Source organism: Eptesicus fuscus, chromosome 18 (assembly GCF_027574615.1).
Source record: "Eptesicus fuscus isolate TK198812 chromosome 18, DD_ASM_mEF_20220401, whole genome shotgun sequence".
NCBI lineage: Eukaryota > Metazoa > Chordata > Mammalia > Chiroptera > Vespertilionidae > Eptesicus > Eptesicus fuscus.
Genome location: NC_072490.1, coordinates 44887082 through 44911084, shown reverse-complemented (window position 1 = coordinate 44911084; position 24003 = coordinate 44887082). Strand labels below are relative to the sequence as shown.

Sequence of the window (24003 nt, the reverse complement as noted above, 5' to 3'; positions counted from 1 at the left end):
CTTTTACCTCCTTAGATAAGTTTATTCCTATCTTAATTTTTTTGTTACAGTGGTAAGTGGGATTTTTTTTTAGATTCTCTTTCTGAGAGATCATTATCTATATATATAAATGCCTAAGTAACCGAATGACTGAATGACTGAATGATCAGTCAACCAGTCACTATGATGCACACTGACCACCAGGGGGCAGACGCTCAATGCAGGAGCTGGCCTCTGGTGGTCAGTGCGCTCCCATAGCCAACCTCCCATGGCCGGCCAACCTCCCGTGGTCCCTTTCCCCAGCCGGCCAGCCAACCTCCCATGGCTCCTCTGCAGGCCAATCTCGCACGTCCCTCCCGGCCCTGATCATGCACTGGTGGGCTCCTTCGGCCTGGCCTGTGCCCTCTCGCAATCCGGGACCCCTTGGGGGATGTTGGAGAGCCGGTTTCAGCCTGATCCTGCAGTTCAGGCTGAGGGACCCCACTGGTGCATGAATTCATGCACCAGGCCTCTAGTTGGTATATAAAAATGCCATTGATTTCTGGGTGTTATTTTTATATCCTGCTACATTGCCGAATTTATTTATTAAATCACGTAGTTTTTTGGTGGAGTCTTTAGGGTTTTCTATGTACAATATGCCATCTACAAATAATGACAGTTTTACTTCCTCCTTTCCAATTTGGATGCCTTTTATTTCTTCTTCTTATTTGATTACTGTGACTAGGACTTCCAGTACTAAATTGAAGAAGAGTGGTGAAAGCGGATATCCCTCTCTTGTTCCTATTCTTAGGGGAAATGCTTTCAGTTTTTGCCTATTGCATATGATGTTGTCTGTAGATTTGTCATATGTGGCCTTTACTATGTTGAGGCATGATCCCTCTATTCCCACTTTGCTGAGAGTTTTTTTTTTTTTTAATCAAAAATGGGTGTTGGGTTTTGTTGAATGCTTTTTCTGTGTCTATTGATATGATCATGTGATTTTTGTCTTTCAGTTTGTTTATGTGATGTATCATATTTATTGATTTGCAAATATTGTACGAGCCTTGCATCCCTGGAATAAACCCCACGTGGTCATGGCGTACACCCTTCTTAAGGGTGATTCCTGTGCACTCGCTGGTTACCCCTTGCATCCTGCAGAGGGTCTGTTGCGCACACTTCTCACGCTGTACGGGTCTGAGAATTGAGGGTTTAGAGTACAGGCTCCAGTCAGGTTTTCTGGATATCAGTCTAGCTGTGTGCCCTTTTGCAAATTCAATTAACATCGCTGAGCCATGGGTTTTCTCATTTGTAAAATGGACATCATAATTGCATGTGATTTACAGGGTTGTGGGAAAATTATACATGAAAAATGCATATAAAATTGAGCGGCAGTGCTTGGCACAAACTATGGAGAGGGTGCTATTGCTATTTTCTTTGCAGAAATGAGGAAATCCTATGTGGTGGAGCCCAGGCTCTGGCCCAGCAAGTTGGCGCCACAGCTCACATTGGTGCCACCTGAAGGTGGCCAAAAGCCACTGCACAAGCACCGCCCAGGCACCTGCTTCTGGACACCTCTCCTCAAACCCCTAACGTTTGCTGAGAAACTCTTATTTTAATTGGCTTAAAACATTATAATACTATTATTATATAACTAGAGGCCCGGTGCACAAAATTCGTGCACGGAGGCGGGGGGCGTGTCCCTCAGCCCAGCCTGCACCCTCTCCAATCTGGGACCCCTCAAGGGATGTCCGACTGCCTGTTTAGGCCCAATCCCCCACCTGACATCCCTCTGACAATCAAGGACTGCTGGCTCCCAACTGCTCACCTGCCTGCCTTCCTGATTTCCCCTAACCACTCCCATGCCAGCCTGATTGATATATAACTGCTCCCCTGCCAGCCTGTTTGCCCCCAACTTCCCTTCTCTGCTGGCCTGGTCACCCCTAACTGCCCTCCTCTGCAGGGTTGATCGCCTCCAACTGCCCTCCCTTGCAGGCCTGGTCCCTCTCAACTGCCTTCCCTTGCAGGCCTGGTCCCTCCCAACTGCCCTCCCCTGCTGGCCATCTTGTGGTGGCCATCTTGTGTCCACATGCGGGCAGGATCTTTGACCACATAGGGGCAGCTATCTTGATCTTGTGTGTTGGAGTGATGGACAATCTGCATATTACTCTTTTATTAGATAGGATAGAGGCCTGGTGCACAGGTAGGGACCAGCTGGTTTGCCCTGAAGGGTGTCCTGGATCAGGGTGGGGTTCCCTTGGGACATGGAGAGGCCTAGGCGAGGGGCCTGTGGTAGTTTGCAGGCCAGCCACACCCCTGGCGACCCAAGCAGAGGCCCTGGTATCTGGAATTTATTTACCTTCTACATCTACAATTGAAACTTTGTAGCCTGGAGCAGAGCCAAACCTCCTGCTCAATCAGTGGCTGCCGCCATTTCTGTTTGAATTTGTTTACCTTCTATAATTGAAACTTTGTATCCTTGAATGGAGGCCTGGGCCCGCCAGAGTGTGTGGAAAGCTTGGCTTCCTCTGTTGCTGGGGAAACCCAAGCCTCCCTTCTGGTAGCCATCTTGGTTGGAGTTAATTTGTTTACTTGCCCTGTTTGGCTGGTGGGCGTGGCTTGGCTGGTGGGCATGGCTTATGTAGCAGAGTGATGGTTAATTTGCATATTACTCTTTTATTAGAGGGGATGTTACATGTCCTATATTTAAAAATACGTTTTTATTATATATCGTATTGCATATTTTATATTATAATGATAGCAGTAACAACTATTTGTATAGATTTGCATCCCTATTGGAAATGTCCTACCTATTGTCAGCACTAATAATTGCTTTTTGTCGTCCCTCATGGAACGTTATTGTCCATGATTTTTCTGTAGAGCTCATTCTTAAATAGTCTCCAGGAAGTTGCTGTTGTTCTTATCATGTGCCAGGCATTGTTTTAAGTGACTTATTTGATCCTCACAAAGACCCTGTGTGGCAGATGCTCTTATTATTCCCATTTAATAGATGATGAAACTGAGGCACAGAAGAGTTAAGTACATCGGCAGAGGTCACACAATAAGTGATAGCCCTGGAATTTGAATCCAGGTTGTTTGGCTCAGAATTCCTATTCCTAACTCCTGTACTACATGGCCTTTATTAATTTCCAGTCTACTTTCCAGATGCTATGCCCTTGTCATCCTGGCTGACTTCAGCTGCAAATTTAGCCTATCATTTCCCAGGGCCTGTTACTGTGTGCTGGTCTCAACCAGCCCCAGAGAGTCTTTCTGGGGACCCCTCCCACAGCCCCCAGATGCTCATTCAACACAGGAGGCCCTGTGTGCCTCAACCCTGTACATTCTTTTTTTAAAAAAAGCCTTTCATTTTAATGATGACACAAGCCAGAGGTGAGGTTCTTGTTATCACACTGAGGGAATCTGAGCAGCAATGGTTGGAGCTGTAAAGTCAAGTGGCAGGGGAATTCCTTCTTTTCTCCATAAATTTCCGATGCAAGAGCTCTGTGTAATTTCACATTCCAGGAGGGAAAGGCAGTGCTTAACTCCTGTTGGGAGGGCAAATTTACCTCACTTCTCATTCAGCAGGGAGAGGGAGTCGGGAAGCATAGACACGGAATTTGTTGTTGTTGTTAAAATTCTGGTGTTTAGCTGATGTATTTAAAATAGGAAACAGCGTACCAAAACATCTCAAGCAGTATTATATAGCCATGGCCTCTGTTCTTGACAAAAAGAATCAGTATCTGGCTGTACATCTGCTCTTGCCAAAAAACAGAACAAAACAAAAACAACTTGCTCTGGCCCCCCATAATCTACAAGTTAGAGTTGGAAGTCCAACCTTCTCATCTCCCAGCTTCCTCGCCTGCCCCTTCCACAGACTCTTTGAACATCTCCCCTCTCCCCAAATGAGCCATGTTGTTCCCCACTTCTCTCCCTTGCCCGGTACACCATCTCCTCAGCCTGGCAACTCGGACACACCCTAAGGCCGTGGAATTCGGCAGGTTGAGCAGAAAGCATTGCCCGAAGGTCTGTGTCCCTCTGGCCTGTGAGCTCCTCTGCGGTATTTTTGTTTGCAGACACTTTGAGCACAGAGTTGGGCACTTTTTTGTGGAATGAAGGACCTCTGCCCTCTTTACACATGCCTGGCTGCATTTCTTCCTTGAGGAGGGCCATGGATAGAACAGAGACTACCAGGTGGAAGATCTGGATCACAGGCTGTAGGCTCTGTGAGAGCCTGTCCTGTCCTGTGGCCCAGAGCCTGCATCGTGAGTGATGCTTATGGCATCGCTGTCAGGCCACTGCCTGAATAAGCAAGTGGTAATGAGCCCACACTGCAGGCCTCGGTTCAAATCCCTATTGTCAGTGCCAAGCTTGGCACCTTGGACAACTTCTTAACCCCCTGAGCCTCTTTCCTCATCTATTTACTAGGGATAATAAAAGTATCTGTCTCATAGGGTAGTAATAGAATTAAATGAGTTTAGCCTAGTGTCTGACACATAGCAAGCCTCCAATCAGTGGCGGTTGCTATTGTTATTAATAATGTAATAAATTAATCACAGGATATGTGCTGGAAAGGAAATTAACAGGGTATTGTGACGGAGGATGGTGGGGGTGTGCTGTGTGGTCTCTTAGACAGCCTGGTCATTGAAGACCTTCTGTAACCTGAGACTGCACTATGAGAAGGATGCTGCTGCAATGGGAAGAGCCGGAGGAGTTTTCTGGAGAGCAAGTGCAAAGGCCCTGAGGCAGGAAAGAGCCTAATAAGGAACAGCAAATGTGGCCAGAGTTTCAGAGGAGGGTGAAGAGTAGAATGAGGTGAAGTCCAGCAAGGAAACATGGACCCATTGATGCAGGGCCTTGTAGGCCAGGGGTCAGTGTTGAGGTTGAATTTGAAATGTGAAAGAAGCCATTCAGCCCTTAGGCTTAGAATAATCTGTGGGGTCCTGGCTGGTGCTGCTCAATAAATAGAGCGTCAGCCTGTGGACTGAAGAGTCCCAGGTTCGATTCCAGTCAAGGGCACATGCCTGGGTTGCAGGCTCAATCCCCAGTTGGGGGCATGCAGGAGGTAGCCGATCCATGATTCTCGCTCATCATTGATGTTGAGAGAGAGAAAATACAGTGCTCATGGATGATCTCTCTCTCCCCCTCTCTTCCTCTCTAAAATAAAAAAATATATATGAAAAAGAAAAACGAATAATCTGTGGGATTGATTTCTGGAGTACTTCAGCTCTAGCCCTTCCTGTGTTCTGTGTGCATGAACTGAACTCTAGCAATAAAACCCAGTTCGGATTAAGCAGAAAATGAATGTATTAAAGGATATACTAGTAGGAAGCTCAGATAATTTTGGAGGGATCAGGGAACTAGGAACAACCCCAAATTATACTCCCAAACATTTCCTACAAGGACACCATTGTTGCCACTACTGGGCAGGTATTGGTGGCGCCACCGACACCAGTTATAGAACAATAGAGGCCCGGTGCACAAATTCATGCACCAGTGGGGTCCCTTGGCCTGGCCTGCAGGATCAGGCCAAAACCGGCTCTCTGACATACCTGAGGGGTCCCAGATTGCGAGAGGGCACAGGCCAGGCCAAGGGACCCCACCAGTGTATGATCGGGGCCTGACCCCAGCAGCAAGCTAACCTACCAGTTAGAGCATCTGCCCCCTGCTGGTCAGTGCACATCATATTGACTGGTTGACTATCTGCCCCCTGGTGGTCAGTACATGTCATAGCGAGCAGTTGAGTGGCCATAGCGTATTAGCATATTATGCTTTGATTGGCTGAACAGACGACTGGATGACCGGACACTTAGCATATTAGGCTTTTATTATATAGGATGGCTACTCAGTCTGCACTCACTGCTTCCTCTGTGAGCTGTCCCCACCCTCACCAGAACCGTGTCTGCAGAGTCCCTGCTGCTTTGCATGCCAAGTTTCTGATGCCAAGTCTGAAGTGGGAGTATCTGATTGGCTGAGCCTCGCTCATGCTCTCGTGCTCTAGCTGCAAGGGAAGCTGGGAAAGCAAATATTGGCATCCTCATCTCGTTTGGTGGAATGTGGGAACCCTGTGATTTCTGAGTTGGGGCTTCCCCAAACCTAGGAAGGGGTTTGAGCTGTAGAGTCTCCAGAGAGTGATAAATGTCCCTTACAGAGACACATGGAGTAAGTGACTCTTGGAGACACTTGGCCTGAGCAGTGTTCATCTAATGGGTGGTGGCACTTTAAGGAAGACCTGACTGCTTTCCTCTTAGACAGTGATTTAAAAAAAAAAAAAAAAGAGTGCCAGATTTTGAAGCAACTATTTCTCAATCTGATGAGAAGCTAGGAACTATTTTTTTTTAAGTTAGTTGAGTTTGTGCAGGTGTGTGGGGTAGCATGTTTCTGCTGTGTTTATCAAGATTTGCATTCCTGTTGGAAATGCCGTAGCCATTGTCATTGCTTATAATTGCTTCTTGTGATGGCCACGTGGGGCTTATTGTCCAAGAGTTTGCTGCAAAGTTTATTGTTTATCTTATGCTGTCTCCAGGAAGCTGCATGGGCAAATCTCTGAGCCTCACCAGGAAGTCTGATTTAAAGGGACAACCTCCAGGGCAGAGCCCTAACTGGGAGGAGGCACTGAGCTCCCCTAGGGAGGGGCCTTTTCTGAGTATCCCCCACTTGGTTTGCAGGTTTTCAGTGTTTTGGTGATTCCATTCCGATTCCAATTTAAGGGGAAAAATGGCATTACAGTATTCTTCAAGGACACAAAGGTACACACCTGACAAAATAAAGCTCAAAAGCCCATTTGCACTGTTATGCAGAAGAATATTCTGAGTCATGGGGGTCTACACACGCTTTTCAATCTCTTGGTATTACCGTGGGGGTATTTTCATAAAAGTTTTGGGCCCAAGGACTTCAAGGAAGTCAGCATTATATAACATTTAAAAAATAGATAGGACTTAAGTTTTAACGTCCTTTCTATTTCTCCCCCTCTATTGGAGTGAAGAGGGGAAATAGAAAATTGCACATTTCCATTGCTTTTTTCTTATTAGGTGCCCAGTTGCCAGTTCTCTTGTATATCAGGGTAAAAATCAAACCCTGTGGGATTTAGTATCAACTCTTAAGCTTGCTAAGAGAAAAATTTGAACTAATGTTCATAATTACACCAAAAACCTTCCTTTTCTGCTTGAAAAAAGTAAGCAAAGACATTATTACTGTGCTTGGTCGTTAACATTTTTTTTCCTTATGGAAAATTTTAAACTTATACAAAAATAGAAAGAATAATATAATGACCCTCTGATATCCCTGTCATTTTTAGTTCTAGATCAGTTAGATTCCTATGGTTCTCTCTACAGCCTGGGAGGATAATGGAATCATTATTTCTGTTTTACAGATGAGGAAACCGAGGGTCAAGGAAGTTAAGAAGTGGGACTTACCAGGTCATTTAAGTAGTAATGCCAGAGCCAAAAATCACAGGGTTCCCATATGAATTTACTGTTGATTATTCCAGCCAGCCAGTTATTCCTAGAAATTATCCTTGAGGAGCCATCTGGAGTCAGAGTCACAATGAGGAACTTTTTAATAAAAATTATTTCTGCTTTTGTTATATATTTTAATCTAAGAAATTCAGTTTGTCAGGAGTTGCTTTGTGATAGAAGCAACTTTTTCAAAATCCTCCTGAGTATTCACGTGTTGGGAATCCCAGCCCCCTCATCTTCATATTTTCCACTTCTAATCAATTTTGACAGTTATAATGCTGAATAGTAAGTCTCATTTCTAAGTAAGGAAGCTCTTTGGCTGATAGAGATCAGCTAACCAGTTTTTAAACCTTTAGTTTTCCTAAGAATTGGGCAGAGGTCAGCAACCCGCTGGAGTTTCGCTTTTAACTGACAGTCTAAGGAAGGGGACTTGACAGTCCTTTGAAAAAGCCGTAGACAGGTTGTTCGAGTGGGCTGATTTGCAAGTGCCCAGTCTGCTCCACGCCGATCTTGGGGCTTCCTGGGCTTGTGTTCGTCAAGGGGCCAGGCTGGGCTGGTGGTAGCTTCGCAGCATACAGGATTCCTTGGTTTTCGTTTGCTTTTTTTAAAAAATAGCTGTCTATGTATCAGTTGCAAAATAATGTGAGGAATTTTATTATAACAGTTCAGATTTGTTGAGAGAAAGAAAACACAGTGCTCAAACCAAGGCTCGTGACAAAACCAGCAAGATAAGCACTCAAGATTAGCCATGATTAGCAATCTGTGGAGACGTCCTTGCTTAAGCCTCATTTATATTTAGTTCTCGTGTTGAAACCACAGATGAAGACTTTGCTATTTATTCATTCTTGACCTGGGGCAGCCAGGTCTGCTCCCACACAATCTTGTTGAGCTGGGATATTAAGCAGGGCTCCAGAAGAGCATCCACTTCTTCAAATGGCCAGAGTCTCTTGCGTTAAACCACCTTATGTCCAAACCACCCTGGCCCGGACGCCCCCTCCCAGTTGTCCACAGTTCCTGGTGAGGGGGGCAGAGCAGTTGCTCAGATTTTTCTTGGATTAACACACTTCTGGCACTGAGGAGTAGATATAAAGACAGTCAGTGAGTAAATCCCCAAGCTCTAAATACTTTGAACTTCTTTTTATGTCTCACTGACTTGCTGTGCATTATTCCTTCCTGCCAACCTAGCAACACCAAGAGTGTTACTGTACCTCCCTTCTCCACCACAGCATAGATCTTTGTTTTTTTTCTTAGTCTTACCTGAATTTGACAACAGCTTCAAAAGCCTGAGACCTATGAGGTAACGCTTTTTCTGATGTTGAAACCTTGGTTAAATCAGTATACAGTCCCCTGTTTTAATTTGGTCACTGCCACAACCCCATTTTAATGAGATTGCTTTACCACCTCTTGTTCAGCTCAGTTTGTGGAATTATTTTAAAATGTAAAGCACCAAATGGAATGTGGCCAAGGACTCTGAAATTACTGGCCAACTCTGAGCTTTTGTGAAATCTGTGGCCTCTTGAGTACAAATAGGAAAGAGACTGAGGAACCAGAATAAAATTCAGATGTAAAGAATCACCATTAGTCATCAACTTAAAAAAATCAATTTATTTAAACTAAAAAGAAACTTCAGTTCACCCCACTTCTTGAACCTATGAATCTGTTCTCTGTATCTGTGAGTTTAGTATTTTGTTTTTTAGATTCTACATATAAGGGAGATAATAAGGCATTTGTTATTCTCTGTCTGACTTATTTCACTTAACATAATGTCCTCCAGGTCCATCCATGTTGTTGCAAATGCAATGTCTTTATTCATTCATGCACGGATATCTTGGCTATTGTAAATAATGCTGCAGTGGACATGGGAGGGCAGATATCTTTTTGAATTAGTGTTTTTATTTTCTTTGGGTAAATACCCACAAGTAGAATTGATGGATTATATGGTAGTTTTATTTTTAATTTTTTATGGAATCTCCATACTGTTTTCCATAGTTCTGTTTTGCATTTTACATTCCCACCAACAGCACACAAGGGTTCTCTTTTCTCCACAGCTTTGCCAACAGTTGTTATTTCTGGTCTCTTTGATAATAACCTTTCTAACAGGTGTGAGGTGATACCTCTTGGTGATTTTCTTTGCATTTCTCTGATGACTAATGATGTTGAGCATCTTTTCATGTACCTCTTGACCATCTGTATGTCTTCTTTGGTGAGATGTCTGTTTAGATCTTCTGCCCCTATTTTAATTGGATTGTTTGTGGGTTTTGCTATTGAGTTGTATGAGTTTTTATATATTTTGGATATTAACTCCTTATCAGATACATGATTTGAAATTATTCAGTAGGTTGTCTTTTCACTTTATTGATGGTTTTCTTTGCTGTGCAGAAGCTTTTTAGTTTGGTGTCATATCACTTCTTTATTTTTGCTTTTGCTGCTTTTGCTTTTAGTGTCAGATTCAAAAGGTCATCCCCAAGCCTATATTGGGAGCTCACCACCTATATTTTCTTCTGGAGTTTTATGGTTTCAGGTCTTACATTCCAGTCTTTGGTCACCAACTTTTTAAAAATTTTTTAATTTTATTGATTATTGATTTTGAGAGGGAGAGCGCGAGAGAGGGGGGTGGGATGGATTTGCTGTCGCACTTATTCTTGCATTCATTGGTTGATTCCTGCATGTGCCCTGACTGGGGATCGAACCCGAAACCTTGGCATACTGGGACAACACTCTTAACCACCTGAGCTACCCAGCCAGGGCCTGGTCATCAACTTTTAATGAAGTAATTCTACTGAAATCTCACCATTTTGTTTTATATAGGTGAACTTATCACAACCCTGATGAGTATGTTTCTTATAATATTTTTGGTGAGAAAACTGCTAGAAACTTCTCAATAGAACATGTCCTTAGGTGTATAGAATAATAACAACACAGGAAACATATCACTTTGAGTTCCAGTGACTCGAGGAGCATTGTGGGGTCTTAGCTAGGTTCCCATTTTGGTTCCAGACCTTTTAGTCTAATAAGAAGTTGGCTATTTAATAGACGTGGGAGAGCAGGGCCAGTTTTTGCATTATAGGTGCCAACTCCATACACTTAAAGAAAAATGTTATACCCTGAGAACCCCTAGAGTTTCATAGTTTTATATTTTTCTTTTTAATATTTCACTTTAATCCATGCAGAAATTTTTTTCTAATGAATGTGAAGTAGGGCCCAAAAAGAGGCGTTTGTTTTTCATTCTCTCAAGAAATGAATTGTCCCATTTGTTAGTGATCCTTCTCTCCGCCAGTGGCTTGCAGTCCAACATTTGCCGTCTATCACATTGTGGAATCTCCTCGGACAGGTTTCTGGCTGTCTGTTCTGGGGGTTGGATGTGTGGCAGCGGGAGCTCTGAAGTCAGCCCACCCAGGCTCCACTCCTGACCCCGCCACCTCCAGGCCGTGTTGAGCAGGCTCATCCCCCCGTGTGAGTCTCAGTTTTTAAATGACCCAGCTGGCATGGCTCAGTGGTTGAGTGTTGATCTATGGAGCAGAAGGTCATGGTTTGATTCCCGGTCAGGGCACATGCCCGGGTTGCCAGCTGGATCCCTCCGTGTGGGGTGTGCAGGAGGCAACTGATCAATGATTCTCTCTCATCATTGATGTTTCTAACTCCCTCTCTCTCTCTCTCCCTTCTTCTCTGAAATCAATAAAAATGTATTTAAAAAAAAATCAAATAAAAAAATTCATGGTAAGTTCTCATATTAAAACATCAAAGGTCTGCAGCCACCATTTATGGTTTCAGTGATTGTGGCTTTAGAATGTTTTCATATCTGCTCACAGGTGCACTTTCGTCCTGAGTTATGTTCTCAGCGCTGGCAGAGGGAAGAGCAGTGAGCAGTTAGAGGCGACATTTCAAGCGCCTCTTTCATGTTTGCTGAGTGTTCACAGGGCAGGGGCTAATGAATTAATAAGCAGAGTACGTCTATACCATGAGGGCTCGGCAGGAGGGGTCCAAACTGTATATGATGTGGAAAGATGCTGTGGGTGATATCTGAGAAAAAGGAAGTGGTAGAATAATGTTATCATCCTACTTTTGGTAAACACACACACACACACACACACACACACACACACACACACTCCCCAAAATGTTATACCCAGCAGCCTATGTGTTTAGAAGGAAATGTCTAGAAGTATCACCACCAAAGATTACTCGGGTCAAATCTAGCCAGTAAAACACCTGGCCGGAGTGGCTCGGTGGTTGAGTTTTGACTATGAACCAGGAAGTCACGGTTCGATTCCTAGTCAGGTTAGTGCACATGCCTAGGTTGTGGACTCGATCCCCAGTAGGGGGCGTGCAGGAGGCAGCGGGTCAGTGATTTCTCTCTCATCATTGATGTTTCTATCTCTCTCTCCCTCTCCCTTCCTCTCTGAAATCAATAAAAACATATTTTTAAAAATCTAGCCAGCAACTGTGTTTTGTGTGGTATTTTAAAAAATGAGGCATTAGCTGCCAGCATTTAAACATGGGGAGATTTTTATATAAAACCTGGGGTTTCCAGCTTCTCTTGAAAAACCGTAATGTCTGGTCACCCTGGGCCAGTAGTCCCTCGGGACCCCAACAAGCTGGAGCTGACTTAAGGCCAACACTGTCAGTGGTGCCCGGTGCCCACCGAGCCTTGCCTGTCTGGTGTCTGACCACCAGCGCTGACAGCATGTGGCTGTGTGCCCCCTGTCTACATCGGGTGCTGAATTCCACACAGGCTAGTGGGGTTGGAGTCGGGCGTCTTCTTTGGGAAGACTCGCTTTTCCCTTTACATGCTTCTGTGTGGTGTGAATGTGTTAGCGTGATCCTAAGTTAGCTTTTCCCTTTACATGCTTCTGTGTGGTGTGAATGTGTTAACGTGATCCTAAGTTAGCTTTTCCCTTTACATGCTTCTGTGTGGTGTGAATGTGTTAGCGTGATCCTAAGTTAGCTTTTCCCTTTACATGCTTCTGTGTGGTGTGAATGTGTTAACGTGATCCTAAGTTAGTTTTTCACTTTACATGCTTCTGTGTGGTGTGAATGCGTTAGTGTGATCCTAAGTTAGTTTTAACATTGGGAATCAATAGAGAAACACGTTTGACTACTTGGTGGGGTCCTAGAGGCCACACAGAAACCCACACTCCTGTCCCTTTGTAAGCTCCCGTTATGGAGCTCAGACCGGCCTTGGGTCCCGCGGGCAGGAGCCTCTCACCGGACGTGCCCCTCCCGGCGCCTTCTGTGGGCACTGGTTCGTGGCTGGGGTTGTTGCCTCCGGTCAGAGCAGGAGCATCGGAGGAAACGGCCGTGCCCCGTCCTTTCCTTCCTTTCTGCAGGCTGCCCGCTGGCCTGCCAGGGCGTCTGCTGGTCCTCCTTCCTTCCTCCCCCTCCGCCGCTACCTGCCCCAGAGCCCACTCTAGTTTCACCTCTTCCACGAAGGGCTGCCACCCACGGGTTTCGGTTCTCCTTTCTCGGCCAGGCAGCAGCGGAAGTTAGGCCTCATCATTCTAGGATTAGTTCATGTGAATGTGCCTCCCTCACCCCCTGAACAGAAAGAAACCCCAGGGTGCCGTGGGGATCTCGGATTTTACTTGGATCCTGATCTTGGCTGCGGGGCTCCACAAAGTGGCTTGCTTGAAAATCCCCCAGGAGCGGCGTGGCTGGGTGCCTGGGAACCTCCGCGGGTCCTCAGGGGACTGACCTTCTTCATTAGCTGAGCTGCTTCATTCACCAAAGCTGGCGAATCGCAGGTTGTTACAGGCCTGTCCACATTGAGGGCCCTTTCTGCGCAGGAGGCTGGAGCAAGAGGCCTTCTCAGGAATGCCCCCCCTCGGCTGCCCCTCCCTCTTGCCCCCCCCCCCCCCCCCGCCCCGCTGCGTGGGGAATCAAGCTTTGGGAAGCAGGGGATCCCAAGGCTGAGCCGAAACCCACCTTTTGTGGACACTGCTGTTTGATTTGCACACGTTACTGAGTGTTTCCTGGGTACCAGACCGGGTAGGGACCGCATATGGGTCTTGAGGTGACCCAGAAGCTTGCCTGAAAGGCCTGAACCTTTTCACAGTGATTTCACTTCCTTCTTTCTCAAACAGATACCCACCCCTCCTCTCCTCTGCCTCCCCGCGCTGCCCCCCCACCCCCCCCACCCCCCGACACACACACCCATGCTCCTTGAAGCAAAACCCAAGCCGGCAGAGCAGTGCTTTCAAAGCATTTGCTTTCCTTCCAAAGCGCCCTGTGGTTCTGCACCTCGCCCTGCTGTTCTCGTCAGTTCTGCCTAGAACACCCTCAGAATTCTGCCCGTGTGTCTCTGGCTCGGAGAAACCTTCCCAGACTTTGTCCCCATAAAAAACGCATTTGCCAGGCTCACTTATTTCTTGGCCCCCTCGACACTTTTTGCAAGTTCCTGGCGGCATGTATTTTATTCTTGGCCATCAGCAGTTCATCTTCGTTACTGCCAGCGCCTGGTGCATCCTGTATGGACAGGGCAGAAGGCTCGCTTCAGAGGCCCTGTCTTAGGGGTCCAGCCACTGGCCTGAGAGAGGGGAGAGCTGCTTTCTTGTAAGCTCGGAAGTTGAGTTTTGGATTGAATCTTGTTCAAGTGAACCCTCTTTCTTCGTTGGGCTCCCCACTTTACTCAGGGCTAAGATAGGTAAAAGCTCTTAAAAAGTCTGTGCCTTTATAAGAATGCCTTGGGAAACTCTGGGATAAATCTTTGCAGCCTAACGTTGTAATTAGAAAGAATTTTGCGCCCTGGCCAGTGCGGCTGTTGGTTTGGCGTCATCCCCTGCACGAAGGGATTGCTGGTTCGATTCCCAGTCAGGGCTTATGCCCATGTTGTGGGCTTGATCCCAGGTCTGGGGCGTGCAGCCAATCATCAGTGTTTCACTCTCACATCGATGCTTCTCTCTCCCCTCCTCACCCCTCCCTCCCTCTCCCTTCCTCTCTCTCTAAAAATCAAAGAGAAAAAAAAAAAAGATTTTTGCGATTCAAATACTACCTCGTTAGGGAACTGAAAAATAAAAATAAAAAATTGAAAACTACACTGGAGCTATGTCTCCTTGGGCTTGAGGCTCACCGCCACTGTGCAGGGTGAGGGTGTTGATTTGTTTGCGGGGAGGGGATGAATGGGACATAGTTTTCATCTGAAACCTTGTAGTTCACTGTGAAACCGTCTTTCTCACCCAGAGAATCTGGGTTTTGTAAAAGGCAGGGAACTGGGGCAAGGTGTTCAGTCTGGTGAGATCCCCAGCTCATCAAATGGGAAATGCCAGCCAAGAGTCATTTCCATCATAACTCTGAGAAGAGCAGTCAGGCTCTTGTAGCTCATGTCAAAAGCTGAAAGGGAGGTTTCTAGAAGCAGCTATTTTGAAGAAGCTCCGAAGAGAACATTTGCCTAAGAAAAAAAAAAAGAAAGCAACGGATGGGTGTGGCGCTCACCACTGCTCTCGTTTGTTGAGTTGCTGTGAAATTGGGACTCGGTGTGGGCTCTGTATCCAGGCAGGGCCTCCGACTTTTGGGTGAAGTTCACGTGGGCTATTGATTTCTCTCTGAATACCCCAAGCTCTCCGCCCAGTGTTCCTTCTCCCTTCACTTCAGCCCAGCGTTGGGTCTGCAAAGCTGCAGAGTGGGGGCAGGATGTCCTAGCAGCTCACCCTTCAGAGCTGCCAAAATGCCCAGCACGGCTTTAGGTGGGGACCCAGGGGAACATGGTTTCTTTCTTACAGGCTGGGGTTGTCAGCCAGGAACCGAATTTCTTGTGTCCCTTTGAATGCCCAAAGCGAGGGTGCTCCGAGAAGCAGCAGCACAGGCAGCGGGCGAAGAAACCGCCGGAGCTCTTGGCTGGTGTGGTTCTCAGCTCCTGACACTTGTAACTGATCGCCCCTGTCACTTCCTGTCGTGCAGCCCAAGTAGGGGGAGGAGTTCCTTCAGGGAAACCATGCTCTACTCTGCTCGGAGTATCCCGTCCGCAGGGCTCCGCCACAGCTAGGGGCGGGGGACTCCCGGGTGGATGAGGCCGGAGCGCCCCATGGTGTGGTGTTGCTTCTTTGTCCGAGCTCAGGTAAGCTCCCTGCAGCTGAGCTGGGGCTGGGCCAGCTCCCGATGCCCACCCAGGCCTGGCTGAGCGGTGCCAGGAGCTGAGGTGTAGGAGGGCGCAGCTGTCTATTTCTCTCCCAAGAAACGGAGCAGGAAGCTGCTGTTAACAACACCTGGAATGGTGGAGGCAGACTTCTGCCTCACTTTAGTCTGAATCAGAAAAGAGTGTGTGGCTGAGTTTAAGACCACAACTGGTTGAGCTTGGTGGAGATGGTGAGTTAAGCGGAGCGCCGAGGTGTCAGCGTGTCCTTGAGCATCTGTGATTGGAGGAGAGCAAGGGGAGGTTGGCCTTGCACTCTGCCCACGATGCTGGTATTTTAATTTTTATGAGACCGTTTTCAGTTAATGGGGAAGAAGAAAGGATGTAGCTGCCTTCCGTTTGGTTTGTTTGGATCACAAAGTGGATTTCCAAGATCTCTTCTTTGTGTTGGAAGATGGTCAAACTCAGTTTTGCAAGTTCATTCTGCTCGGAGCAACCTCTTTTTTTGTGTGTAGGTTTCCTTAAAGTAATCCTGGTGGTTTGAATATATTCACCATCGGGAAGACAATGTCCGATAATATCAGCGGAGACTGACTCGCTGGTGTTCTCATTGAGAATGTGGGTGCCTGGCATGGGTTATTTCAGGAGAGGCTGAAAACGCTCGATTTCTATGGGCTAATTAGGAGCCCCGAGGCTTACTCTCTCTGTCCATTTTACTCATTTGTTTGTTTGTTTGTTTGTGGGTAGGTATTAAAGCTTTCGAGAAGCCAAAACTATAGTCTAAAGGAAATGCCCATTGCTTTTTCTATTTTTCTCATCAGAATTGTGTTTCAGAATTGTAATGCTAATTCCAACTCTTTGGTGCATGACCATTATAGACATACATTTTTATGTGTTTTAGTCTTTTCATGTGATTTGGGTGGTCTCATTGTATATCTTCTTTCTCATCTCACTCACCTAGCTGTTTGCTCACCTGATAAAGAATAACTTTTGAGCCTTTGAGATATGGAAATGGACAACATTTAAAATGATCTACCACATTTCAGTGCAACAGTGCTAGGAAATAGTACGATGATAGCTAACATTTATTAGATACTTTTCATGTTACTAAGCACTTTATTTGCATTAGCTCATGAAATTCTTACAGCACTGTGGGGTTTGGCTATTCGTATCATTGCCATTTTGCAGATGGTAAAATTGAGGCTTAGAGAAGATAAGGAATTTAATTTGCCCAAGGTTACCTAGCTGGTTAGTAGGGGATCAGACTTCAAATTCAGGCAGAAGGGATCCAGAAATGACATTCTTGGCCATTGTGCGCTACATGATGATTTTAATGATGGGTCCCTTCCCACGTCTGTCACACGCAGCATCTTTGGTGATGCTTTACTTTCCAGTACTTTGGCAGATCAGCCTGTTTTGGTGGATGTTTGCCGTGGTCCAATTAACACCGACATAAGAGGTCCTTGTGACAAGTCACCACCTTCTCTTGGACTCAATTTCCCCACCTCCCAAACGGACATGTCTCTAAACTTATTTTAGCTCTTATGTGAATCTTAGGTATGCAAATATCTTGTCCAAAAAGTAAAATGTAGTTCTCATATCTTCCCCACTTCACAGTCAAATCATTTAAAGAGTGCTTTTAAGGGCACGTTTCCCAAGAGTATCACTGGAACTCGAAATGTAATTGTCTGGCTAGCTACTGACCTTTATTCTGCTCTTGAAAATATTATTAAATGAATTTTTATTTCTTGGCTCTGAGAGTCTCCAGGAAAGGACCTGGAGGAGTTGGGCTGGATGTGGGAGGGGCACTTGGTAATTGGATGTGGAGGGTGAGTAAGGGAGGGGAGAAGCCCTTGCTAGCTCTCATGCATTCATCCTCTGAGATTTGGCCAAACTGGTTCTGTGTCTGTGGAAAAATGATAGAGTGTAATGGTTAAGGGCATGGCTTTTAAACCACAGAGATTTAGGTCTGAGTCCCAGCTTTGCCTCTTAGTAGCCATGCAATCCTATGTGTGTTATCCAACCTCTGCGAATCTGTTTCCTCCTCTGTAAAATGGGAATAATAAATAGTGTCTGCCTTTAGGATTGCCATGAGGGGTAAATGAAATGACTCCTGATGGTGTCTCGCACAGAGTCAGTACTCACAAATGTGATTTATGTCGCAGGTCTTATTGACCATAAAATGTGTTGGTTGCTACCAGAAAAAAGAATCCTTCGTGTGTGCATAAGGGCTTAGCAACAACAGGGCTGTGAAACACCTTCTGCCCTGCGATGAGGGTGGCCCTGGTCTGATTTTGTGGAGGGAAGGAAGCAGCATATTCCACAGAAGGTCGGTGCTTCGTTTTAAAGTGCCGATTCCAGCCATGTTTTTACAGCTTTCCCAGAACGCCAAGTGGGAGCCACGAAGGGGAAGTTGATTCAAACCAGATCCTAAACAGGCTTCTCTTGATGAAACACTCAGAGGTGACTCGGAGAGGGCGAGGTCAGGGTGCTGACCCCTGAGTGTCCACCAGGACAGAAACAATGGGTGACTCTAGGACCTAAATATAGACCATGTGGATGTCACTTAGGGAAGCCAGCTCCCGATGCTGCCCGGAGGGTGGGTCCCTTGGGGGGGCTCAGAAAGCAGCCTCTTTGCTCTGTCAGCCCCGAGTAAGTTTGTCCATATTCTAGCTTCTCATGCCTCGAGAACTGCCTGTTTGGCAGGTTTATGTCCCCATCCCTTCCCTTCCACGTCTTGCTGGTGGAGTTTACCGCCTCTCTCCCTTGCTCCTTGCAGACCCCATGCAGCCGCTGCCACAAACTCCAGGTGCTCTCGCCAAAGTGCTCCTCATGGAGCACTGGCTGGGAGTCAGGAGTTTGGGGTTCAAGGTCTAGGTGTTGGGGTTCACCTTGGGCAGTGCTGAACTTCCTGGGCCCAGATTCTCCAGGAGAGACGTGCTGTTAAGAACCTGGGTCCTGGAGGGTGACAGTCTGGGTTCTGACCCTCCCTGCCACTTGACCTCGGGAAGTTCCTTTTACCTCTCTGTGCCTCAGTTACCTTCCCTGCAAAATGGAAATGACGCCTAGTATCTGCCTCAGACACTGGAAGGAGTTTATAAAAATATCTGTGAAACCCTTAAAACTAGTGCATCTTGTCAGTGCTCAAAAAATGCCAGCTATGATTATGCTTGTGATTTGTAGGGAAATGAGACTTGATATGGGTCAGTGTTTCCTAAACTTCAGTCATGTTTCCCATATCCACATACCACTTGGACTGTTATTTTTTACTTAATCTTTTTCTTTAAATTCGCTACTTGTTTTTTAACCTGGGCTGATCTTAAGCAATAATAATCCTGACGTTGGTAAACACTATAATGTGTTCCCTAAAACATGATAATAGACGCACCCAGGTCTGCAGCATGTGGTCTGACATGATACTGTGTCACCGGTACGTCCACTTCCCACACTTTGGGGACTGTGGGACCAGTGGCTCGGAGTGCCTGAGGCCAGGTTGCTGCCTGCTGGTGATTTTGACCTTGCTCATCCCACCAGACCAACAGCGCCGATCCTTTCACTCAGCAAACAGTGCCTGAGAGCCAACAGTGGTGCATGACTCAGTGCCAGGTGCCAAGATGGCCAAAATATGGGTCTCTGTAGCCCCTGCTGTCTTCTTGGAGTGGGACTTTACCAGCCCAGAGAAAATGGAATGGAGAGAGCCATAGAATGACCCAATTGCTGAAATCCCACCTTAATGAGAAGAGAAGCCAAAGCCACTCTCTGCCTGAAATCTCTGGATGAGGGTAAAGGAGACTGTCTCAGCCCACTTTTGCTGAGCAACAACCACTCCAAACTCAGTGGCAAACAATAACAAGTATTTATTTTTATGCTCATGTTATCCTATATAATAAAAGGCTAATATACAAATTGTCCCCTCAACTGGGAGTTCGATCAGGAGTTCAACCGGGAGTTTGACCAGGGGGCAGGGCCAGCAGGCCAACCACCTTCGGCCCCTCCCCCCAGCCACCCCCGCCCTCAATCGGCCTCCTCCACCCCAATCAGGGATGGGGTCAGCCCTCTAACCGCCCATGACCCCGCCCCCCTGGCCAGACCCTACCCATGCACGAATTCGTGCACCGGACCTCTAGTAGGCAATAAAACTGAGACCTGTAGAGGTTAATTCACTTGCCCAAAGGCACACAACTGTTAATAATAATAATAATATTATTTTCCTCCAAGCAGATGACTTATGCTCAGATACAATTAGGTTTCATTCCACCAATACCTGGTTAAAAAAACGGTCTTCATTCTGACCTATCAGTTTCATGGCTCATGTTACAAAGACACGGATGACATATATGCCAAGTCTCCACTGTAGGACCATTGTGGTGTGGGTCCTTTAGGGCAGAGCCGTGTCATCTCTTCCTCTAGGTCTCCCCTTTCCACTTTGCCCCTCAGCCCTCACCCAGAGCTGTGTGTACAGACTGCTGAGAGTGCAGGATGGTTGGGGCTGAGACAGGGAGGGACATTTGTCAAGCCAGGGGGTCAGGTCAAGCCAAGGGTGGAAGGCGGCGTAGGGTTGGAGCAGGGGAGGGATTGGTTCCTGCACCATCCTGGAACTCTCATTTGGAGCCATTCTTCTATTCTTAGTTTCGAAGGCACTTTGTTCTCGGGCGCATTGTTTTAACAGCGGCCAGGAAATCAGTCCCTGCTCGGGGTCAGCAGTGCCCCTGGTTCCTGCTGGGGCCGCCCAGGTGGGAAGTGTACTGGTTTGTTTCAGGGCTGATATTTCATCATCAGGATCATCGCCGCCCTGTCTCCGCTTGTTGCCCACCCTGTCTGCATGGCACAGGGAAGGACGAGGAGGAAATAAAGAGCCTAGTGAATCTATTCTTCTTTGTAGCAATAGTAGTAATAGTAATAGTAGCAATAGTAGTAAACTACACTTCTGTGTAAAAAGAAGAATGCTAAAATCCGGGTCTCAACAACAGAACACTGTGCCCTCTGAAAGAACACATGCCATAGATGTAATTTTAACGTTCCTAGTAGCTACATTAAAATATGTGAAATTAATGATGCATTTAACCCAATACATATATCCAAATATTAGCATTTCAACATGTAATCAGTATAAAAATTACCAAGGCCCTGGTTATCATGGCTCAGTTGGTTGGAGCATCATCCCGTGCACCAAAAGGTGGTGGGTTTGATTCCCAGTCGGGGCACATACCCAGGAGCTTATGGGAGGCAACTGATTGATGTTTCTCTCTCCTCCCCACGCCCCCCTCTCTCTCCAAAGAAGTTAAAAAAGAGTGAGATCCCTGCTAATAAAAACATTTATTAAGAAGACATTTTATTTCCTTTTTCATACTAAGTTTTCAAAATCAAGTGTGTGTTAATAACGTTTGAACCCCTCTGAGTTCACTCGCCACATTTCGAGTGCTCGGTACACGTGGCTCATAGTAGCCTCTGGAGAGTGCAGGTCTAGAGCAGCAGCATCCAGCACAACTATAAACAGCTACATGCACCTCAGAGCTATCAGATTGGACAGTGCGACTCTAGAGATTTGGTCGTACTAGCAAAATACGAATTATTCATTAAACTTGATCAAAGCATTGTTTTTCATGTACCACATGGGCAGAGATTAAAAAGTTTGATAACACTGTTTGGCATGGGTAACAGGACCTTTCACGCATGGCCAATAGGATAATAAATTAAAATGGACTTTATAAAGGGAGGACAATTTGGCAATGTTTATGAAAATTACAAATGTACATTGCCTTTGGCCTAGCCGTTCCATCCTGAAAATTGCAGCCTTTTATGTGTGTAGAGTAACTTATATAGAAGGATATTTGCTGCAGCAAAAGATTGGAAACCACATACATAGCTAGTCATTAAGAGACTAGTTAAATAAGTTATGGTACATTTTTAAAATGTAATTTGAAACTATTGAAAAATTTGAAGCCAATTTGATGGTGCGGAAGGCTGTCCAAGGTACAGTGCTGAGGAGTAGAGCAGTGCATGTAGCATGATGCCATTAGGTTAAAGAAATGACTTATTTTTGTCTAGAGCAGCTCTGGACGAATGTGAAAGAAACTGATCACCGTGGCGCCTCCGAAGGGTATACCGTACAATGACAAGTTTTGGAACTTCAGTCACTTGAATTATCTGCTCAAAAACTAAATATCTAAAACATACAAAGTGAAAACTCTAAGGGAAGGGTGAATCAGAGAGGGCTCCCTAGAGGAGGTGACCTTTGGGCTGGGTTGTGAAAGATGCATAGGAGTCCTCTGGCAGCAGGAAGGCTGAGGCTCAGAGGCATGAACGAGCAGGACAGGTTCAGGCACCTGTGTTTTCCCCGTGGTGGGGAGAGGCCTCAGTGTACGGAGTAGGTGGTAATGGAGATGGGACAGGCACTGGATTGGCCAAATGGGAAGAGTTTTGTGAGGAGAGTTTGGATTTAACGCTGTGAGCCAAAGGCAGTCATTGACAGTTTGAAGGAAGTGGGAGATGACATGGTTGGCGTGTGGAAGACAACGCTTGGCAGAGGGGTGTATGATTTGAAACCGTGGTTCTCCGTGTCGTCAGGGACCCCCTAGGAGTCCCCAAGAACTAGGAACTATGTAATTACAAATCAAATATTTCCTTCATGTGTGTCTACCAGGATAGCAATCACAGATTGATCACAGAGGCAGGTGAGGGAAGCCAGCTGTTTTCTGTGCAGTCAGACATTAGGAGAATTGTGAAAGTAGAGAACAATGCTTCTCTTCTCACTATGTACTTTGTTTTGAAAAATATAGTAACTTTTCATTAAAATATGGTAAATAGATGAATAAGTAATATACTGTTACTTTAAAAGAAGGAGTACTTTGCATGCGCACGGCTGGACGGGCCTTCTTCTTCACTGGACACGGCCAGCGTGGTGTTCAGGTGCTTTGTGGAGGTTGGCTGGGTGGCCTCCGCCTCTTTTGGGCCTTAAGCTGGGAAGCTGGTCGTGACTGTAGATGTTATTGATCAGAACAGGGCTTTGGTCGATGGACCTTGCACTCAAGTTGAGGAGACAGGCTATGCCTTCCAAACGCATGCAGCTCCCTGACTTCATCCTCAGGTTCCCACACAGTGCCCGCCAGAAGAATGTCTGATAAGCCTGGCAGAAGGCAGATACCAGTACAAAATGGGCAGCCCCGAGATGGGCCAGGAGGATTGAAGCCGGGGGGAAAAAAACCAAGATGACAGGTTTTGTTCATTACAAAGTCGTGAAGGCCAAGAAAATGAGGAACTGAACAGTCAGGCTGCAAGTTAGGAAGCTTCAAAAGGCAGCTCTCCTGAAAGCTTCTCCCTAAAAGGCACCTGCTGCTAACGGTGCTGCTACTGCAAAGGTTCCAGCAGCAAAGGTGAGCGCTGTGGGCAAGAAGGCTGCAGCCCAGAAGGTTCCTGCCCAGCAAGCTGCAGGCCACAAGGCAGCGCCTCCAAAAGCTCAGAAGGGCCCGCGAGCTCCAGCCCAGAAAGTACCTGCTCCAAAGGCATCTGGAAAGAAAGCCTAAGGATATGAGGCTATTATCCTATTCTAGTGGCCCGGTGCACAAATTCGTGCACATTGAAAGGAAATTAATTAGAAGAAATATTTTAATATTGCTATTCGCCCTTTCTCTATAATAGAAATGTCAGCCAAATTCACGATTGACAATGACAGATCGAAACACATGTGTGCGATTGGTGCCAGCGAGAGCTTTACATGTATCACGCATACGTGAGTCAACTTAGCCTTTTATAGATATAGATATAGAATAAACTTGCTTAATTAGACCTGCTTTCTGACTTAGCTAAACATTTTCCAGCCCAGTGAAGCACCCCAACTTCTCTTTCAGGTAATTGTCAGCAACACAGCAGTAAATATCAATACGAAGGAGATTATTATTGTAGATCACGCAGGGAGAACAAAGGGTAAAATATTTAACTATAGCAGTGTTTGACTATATTCTATGCAGTGAGAAAACCTGAAGTCATTTTCAAGTTCTACCATTTCTTACTTCTTTTCAGTTGGGTCAAGTTTCTAAGCTTTCTAAATCTCTGTTTTCCGGCTAATGAAAAGAAAATAGGTCCACTGTGTCTCCTATCTACCTACTCCAGGACTTCTGTGAGGATCAAATGAGATGAGACATAGGAAACCACTTCACAGACATTTGGTTAAAGTGTGAAATGTTTGCACCTGGCTATAAAGCAAGTCATGTTCCTGGGCTGAAGAAACTGCAAGGAGGCTAGTTGCTAGGGAGAGGAAGCCGGGTGTTGCTACGTGATGTCATTACCCAGATGGTTGGACACTTAGCATATTAGCCTTTTATATATCTATAATAATCCTACCTAATAAAAGGGTAATATGCAAATAACCATCACTCCGCTACACCCATGATTGGGCCAGCGGGAGGCTGGGGGGCGGGACTCGGGGTGGCCTATCCAGCCATTGAGAGGCGCGGGGGGCAGGCCTATCTGGCCGTTGAGAGGCACCGGGGGCTTTTGGCCAGGTGCACGAGCGGACACCCAGCTCCCCTG

General features: G+C 46.2%; 1 protein-coding gene and 1 pseudogene across 1 annotated transcript in view; both read left to right on the top strand.

The window, feature by feature from the left end:
• Positions 1 to 24003, top strand: part of ARHGEF3 (Rho guanine nucleotide exchange factor 3) — a 260975-nt gene that overhangs the window by 83934 nt on the left and 153038 nt on the right. The gene's annotated exons all lie outside the window — the stretch shown is intronic.
• On the top strand, positions 21774 to 22997 carry LOC103290430 (60S ribosomal protein L14-like; annotated as a pseudogene).